The following is a 6,907-nucleotide window of genomic DNA, read 5'->3' on the forward strand; positions in this document are numbered from 1 at the left end:
TTATTGCTAATTTTCAACATAAATGTGTGTGTACCAAGTGTTTGATACTCCACGTTTTTATTTTTTATTTTTTCCATTCATAAAACTTTTATTCCATTTACATGAACTTAATACACATGTTCTTAACAATTACACTTAGATTGTTCATGAAAATTTCATAAGACATTAAACAAAGCTAGCCATCATCTCACGTTATTTCCCTGTTAACTATTTTTACAGCACAGGCATGTTAAGCAAGTATCAAACAAAAAAATCACAAAAGCCAAAAATCCTTTACAAAAGTTAAATACATGGGTTTTTTGTTTTGTTTTGTTTTTCCACTGCGCTTGATAAACATGAAGTAATGGATATCAAGCAATTCAATTTTACTGCATCTTTACTTTTACATTTGTTCTTAGGTTGCCTAAAACATTTAAATAGAAAAAAAAATGGGTGCAGCACAAATAATGAAAGCAAACAGCAGGTAACTTTACAAATAATGGAAGGTGAACCATCTCTGCCCTCATCCAGATTAAGCTGGGTCACAAATTTGTCTAAAGGAACACTTCTGCAGCTGTAGTCAAAGGTGTGCTTATGGAGATTGAGTATTCCGCAGATACACATGGCTCAACCTGTAGCACCCAAGGGATATCTGTTCTACCACAGCCTTCTAAGTGCTCCAAACCTTAAAGTATCCACGATAACTACACCTGTGACTGGAACCAATTATCCCTTTTATTTCCCACCAGGACAAGCCAATATGTAAGCAGTTTTCTTTGCTTAGAACATGGAAGCAGTTTTAACACTGGCCCTTGTGAAGCCACAATGTACCAAAAGTACTATGCCAAACATTTTTAACTTGTATAAAAATTCCACATCCCCATATTGGCCACATCAAGCTGAAAACCGAGAACTGCCTAAAATGTTAACTGGCTCTACTCCCCTAATATTAAACATAAAAACCACATGGGAAATATAGAAATTCAAATAGAACTAACATAAACCTGTCATAAATTGTAAACAAAAAACTATTTGTGGGACAGCATGGATGACAAATGGTCTACTATGTGAATTTTAGAATGAGTCAGACAAAAGTTGGAAGGCTGGTTAACTTTCCCCTCCTTCTCCTGCTTCAGCTTCGCCCCCTTGGGTATCCGAGGTCCATAATGTTAAGTTGTCTCTCAGTGATTGCATTATTAGCGTGCTGTCTTTGTATGACTCTTCACTTAATGTATCATGTTCAGCAATGGCTTCATCAAAAGCTATCTTTGCAACCAGAAGGCCTTCTCTGGGGAGTTCAGAATCTCATAATAGAACACAGAGAAGTTAAGAATCAGGCCCAATCTGATAGGATGTGTTGGCTGCATTTCCCTTTTGCTGATTTCAAAAGCTTCTTGGTATGCTTGTTGTGACTATTCCACAATCCCTTTCTTGTCATCGCCAGCTGCAACCTCAGCCAAGTAACGGTAGTAGTCTCTTTTCATTTTCAAATAGAAGACTTTGCTCTCTGCTTGTGAAGCGTTGGGGATCAAGAACTCTTCCAAAACAGACAGTACATCATTGCAGATATCTCTTAACTTGGTCTCAATTTTCTCTCTATATTCTCGAGCCATTGCTATTTTTTCTCAGCACCTTCCGTCCTTTGCTCAATACTTGAGAGGACCCTCCAAGATGACCCACAGGCTCCTACGACATTTTTATAAGCAACTGAGAGAAGATTCCTCTCCTCATTGGGTAATTCAGCTCCTTGCTCAGTTACAGACTTCATACAGGCTGCCATATTATCATATCACTCAGCCTGCTCTGCCAGTTTGGCCTTCTGTACCAGCTCATTTTTATCCATGATTGGGTGTTCTGTGTCCGGAGTGGGTGGCTGCAGATGGACGGGGGCCAAGCAGTTTCTGGGTGGTGGCAGTGAGGCTGAGACTCTGTCCTGACACTCTACATTTTTAGAAGTAAAGAATAACATGTGCTAATATCTGAGAATGAGAAAGAGGGATACTCTGAAAGGACATCCTGTGCTAACAAGAATAAATCCATTTTATTGTTTGTCCTTATACTTAATATACTATTAAAGTTCAGGACTTCATATATTTTCTTAGGGTTATGCTGACAGCATGATCTACAGTGACAGAAAGCCCAGCCTATTAGCCTTGTGCTCACACGGATGGCCATTTTGTAAATGGGTTCTATTTGCCAAAGTATAGACATGAGAAGTATAGATTGCTACTCATAGCATGTGCTGAAAAAAATTGATGAGCATGGACATTTTATTTAAAGCATTTGAACACCATCTTGAAATAAAAAAAGTGATATATTAGTAAGCAATAAAGGATTGCTTTAAATTTATATATTGATTCATTTTCCTCGAGCACACTTATGTCCATTGTCTGAATAGAAAGAGGAAATCTTTTTGGCACTAGCTGCCATCTGATTCCCTGGAGCTAACTTTGTAAGCATCTACTAGTTTTGACCCCTTACTGCATGCATTTGCAAAACTAGTATTTTTAGAACATACATTGTATGTCAAGATCTATATTATGTACTGGGGATACAATAGTAAATAAGGCAGATATAGTAAGGGAATCGAATGTCATTCCAATCTAGCAACGTTCTATGGCTCATGCCCCAAGTGAATAACAGCACACACTCACTGTTAAAGTCAGGAATTAGGGATTTTACTTCTCAGCGGGCGCCTGGCTGTCTCCCCAGAAAGCCTGGTCAGAGAACGTTCCCCAGCCTCATTAGGGAAAAGTTTATAAAGGCAAAAACCGCATCTTGTTTGGCATACAGGATTCTCTACAAGAGCAAGCAAGCTGGTTTACAGAAGCCAAAATAAGCAGGTTAAGCCATTTCTATTGGCTCCTCTGCCTGTCTTCAAGCAGAGTTCCCTAAATCGGGGGTCTTCTAACAGATGGGTAACTAGGTTACTGTGGTTGTGAGTTAAAACTAGGTAAAAAAGCTTTTTGGGTAAGGGTCTTTATCACACCTGGGTGCAAGGGCAGGAAGTGTGGTTACTTGAGGAGCGGTCTGCTTTAGAGAGCAACTCTCTTTCTCATCTACACAGGAAAGACCTGGCAGTATGTGGTTTTCTTGCTAACACAGGAACAGGCTTGTGACCACAGAGCTACAGAGTGCAGAAATGCATTTAGCTGTTTTTACAACTGGGACAAAGATGGAGTCAGTCATGTTAGCTTGCAACAGCAACTCTGCAAGAGAGTTTATAACATGTGAAACACACGCACACACGCATACACATACTCACGGAAATATAGTTGGTAAAAAAAAAAATCACAAAACAGCAAAGCGTCAGTTCAACTGGTAAGTCCAAGTTTATTCCCATGGGCACAAGTTAATTCCCGTAGGCAAAGAATTTCTCGCCTGTTCGAAGTACAAGGAATAACTTTATGAGTAAAGAAATTTGAGTGATGTGGAAGTGTACCTACAGAAGCTCTCAGTCTAGAATAATACAATTTGCACAACCCAGGGAATCATATAAATAGGAAGATGGGGTTGGATATGCTAAGGCAGAACAGTAAAATAGAAACGGGCAGAAAAAAAGACAATCTTAGTTCCTCAGTACTATGGGTTTTGCCAGTACACTAGTAAAAGGTATAGCTAACAATAGAGCACTGAAATTTAGAAGCAAAGACCACTCAATTCTTTGATATTTATGTATAATTTACTCAAGCCTAATAGCCCTAATTCAATGGTTAATTCACCTTCCTCACAAAACTTATGCAAATTTCCTAGAACATTATTTTTGTGGTAAATTAGTGTTCTCAATACTTCCCACCAGCAAACTCTAGGTCTCACATTTTATTGCTGTTGACCTACTTTTGCTACATTATGTGAAGATGTGCAACTCACCCTGTATTCCATAAATAAAGAAAAATAGTTGCTTACTTACATCATATGTGTATGTAGCATGTTTTAATGAAAGTTTACAGTCACGAAGAGGATTCCTATCAAACGACAGCTTAATTTAGATATTCGTTTGTTTGCAAAAGTTTTTTAAACCCCTTCCACAGCTGTTTTCCACTGGCAACCTTTCTCAGGATATAGGGTTTTGTTTATTTGTTTTTGCTTGTTTTGGCAGCTGGTCTATATAGGGAGGATATAGGTTTTAAAAAGATTGCTGAGTATCTTCAAAATAAAACTAGGCATTATATAAGCACACATTTCTGGATTTTTCCAATAATATGGGGTTGTTCTACCTTTCCTGGACTTTGAGCTCTTTTACAACTGTTAGTTGTAGAAAACTGGTAACTATACAGATGATTCTTGCCCTTAGACTTACAAATTAATCTTCTTCAGTAAAACCTCAATTGATCTCTCTCCCTATAAACAACTTTTACATTTCATTATAAATGTATTAGCATTTGTTGATGAGGTATATATTACATTTACTGATTTGCATATATTGAATCATCCTTGCATCCCTGGGGTAAATCTTACTTGATCGTGGTGTATAATCTTTCTGATGGGCTGTTGTACTGTTTGTTAATATCTTGTTGAGTATTTCTGCATTTATGTTCATTAAGAATATTGGCCTGTAGCTTTCTTTTTGTTGTTGTGTCTTTGTCTGGTTTTCCTAACAGGGTGAGGCTGGCTTCATAGAATTAATTTGGGAGAAAAGCCTCTGTTTTGATCTTTAAAGGTTTGGTAGAATTCAGTGGTGAAGCCCTCTGGTCCTGGGCTTTTATTTGTTGTAAGACTGCTGATTATTTGTCAGTCTCGTTCCTTGTTACTGGTCTGTTCAGGTTTCGTATTTCTTCTTGGTTCAGTCTTAGTAGTTTGTATGTGTCTAGAAACTTATCCATTTCCTCCAGGTTTTCAAATTTGTTAGCATATAGTTGTTCATAATAATATCTAATGATTGTTTGTATTTCTATTGTATCAGTTGTAATATCTCCTTTTTCATTTTTGATTTTTGTTATTTGGATCCTCTCTTTTCTTCTAGTTAGTCTGGTCAATGGACTGTCTACTTTGTTTATCTTCTCAAAAAAACAACTTTTTGTTTTGTTGATTGTTTGTAACATTCTTTCCGTCTCTATTTCATTTAGTTGTGCTCTGACCTTAAGTATTTCTTTCTGTCTATTAGTTTTGGGATTAGAACATTCTCTCTTTTCCAGTTCTTTGTGATTTAATGTTAGGTTTTTTATCTGAAGTCTTTCTATTCTTTTGATATAAGCGCTTATTGCTATAAACTTCCCTCCTACTGTTGCTTTTGCAATATCAGATAAGTTTGGTAAATTGTACTTGTATGTTCATCCATTTCAAGGATTTTTTTTTTATTTCCTGCTTTATTTCTCTGCGCACTGGTGGTTCAGAAGCATGTTCTTTAATTTCCATGAATTTGTATAGTTTCCATAGTTGTGTTTGTTGTTAATTTCTAATTTTATTTTATTGTGGTCTGAAAATATACTTGATATGATTTCAGTCTTTTTGTGTTTGTTGAGACTTAACTTGTGACCTAACATGTTGTTTATTCTAGAGAACGATCCATGTGCTAATGAGAAAAATGTATATTCTACTCTCGCTGGATGAAATTTTCTGTGTATGTCTGTCAAGTCAACAAAATCAAGCATAAAACCATATAATTACCTCAATAGATGCAAAAACGCATTTGACAAATTTCAGAATCCCTTCATGATATAGACACTCAACAAATGAAATACAGAAGGTAAATATCTCAACATATTAAAAGCCATATATGACAAATCTTGAATTGGGAAACACTAAAAGAAAGCTTGTCCTTTAAGAACAGGAAGAAAAAAAGAATAGCCACTCTCACCACTCCTACTGAACATGCTATTGGAAATATTAGAGCAATTGGGCAAGAGAGAGAAAGGGCATCCAAATTGGAAAAGTCGAAGTCAAATTGTCACTGTTTGGAAATTACATGATCCTATATATAGAAGAACCCATAACCTCTACCAAAAAACTCCTAGAGCTGATAAACAAATTCAGTAAGCTTGCAGGATACAAAATCAAAAATCAGTGGCAAAAATCAGTAGCGTTTTTATACACCAAAAACCAACACACAGAAAAAGAAATCAAAAAAGCAAGCCCACTTACAAAACTACCAAAAGAATGAAAGTAATTGAACCAAAAAGGTGAAAGATCACTACAATGAGAACTACAAAATTCTGCTGAAATAAATTAAAGAGGACACTAAAAGATGGAATGACATTCCTCGTTCATGGACTGGAAGAATCAACACTGTGAAAATTTCCATACTACCCAAAGCAGTCTACAGACAGTGCAATTCCCATTGAAATACCAATTACATTCTTCACAGAAACAGAAAAAAATAATCTTAAAATTCATATGGAGCAACAAAAGACAATGAATACACAAAGCAATCCTGAGCAAAAATAGATAAATAAAACTGAAGGCATTACACTACCTGACTTTAAGTTATACTACAAAGCTATAGTAACCAAAACAGCATGGTACTGGCATAAAAACAGATATACAGACAAATGGAACAGAACAGAGAACTCAGAAATCAACCCAGAAACTTACAGCCAATTGATCTTTGTTAAAGATGTCAATAACATATATTAGGGAAAAGACAGCATCTTCAGTAAATGGTACGGGAAAGACCAGATATCCATGTGTAGAAGAATGAATCTACACCCATATCTCTTGACATATAACAAAATCAACTCAAAATGGATTAAAGAGTTAAGTATAAGACCTAAAACTGTAAAACTTCTAAAAGAAAACATAGGGGAAACACTATAGGATGTAGGACTGGGCAAAGACTTTATGAAGAAGATCCCAAAAGCACAAGCAACAAAAGATAAAAATAAACAAATAGGATTGTATCAAACTACAAAGCTTCTTCACAGCAAAGGAAACAATCAAAGGAGTGAAAAGACAACCTGCCAAATGGGAGAAAATATTTGCAAAGCATACA

General features: G+C 36.2%; 1 pseudogene; it reads right to left on the reverse strand.

Moving 5' to 3' along the window:
• Positions 1-1,086: 1,086 nt before the first annotated feature.
• LOC134367397 (14-3-3 protein zeta-like) lies at positions 1,087-1,822 on the reverse strand (annotated as a pseudogene).
• Positions 1,823-6,907: the final 5,085 nt, after the last annotated feature.

Source organism: Cynocephalus volans, chromosome X, assembly GCF_027409185.1.
Source record: "Cynocephalus volans isolate mCynVol1 chromosome X, mCynVol1.pri, whole genome shotgun sequence".
Classification (NCBI taxonomy): domain Eukaryota; kingdom Metazoa; phylum Chordata; class Mammalia; order Dermoptera; family Cynocephalidae; genus Cynocephalus; species Cynocephalus volans.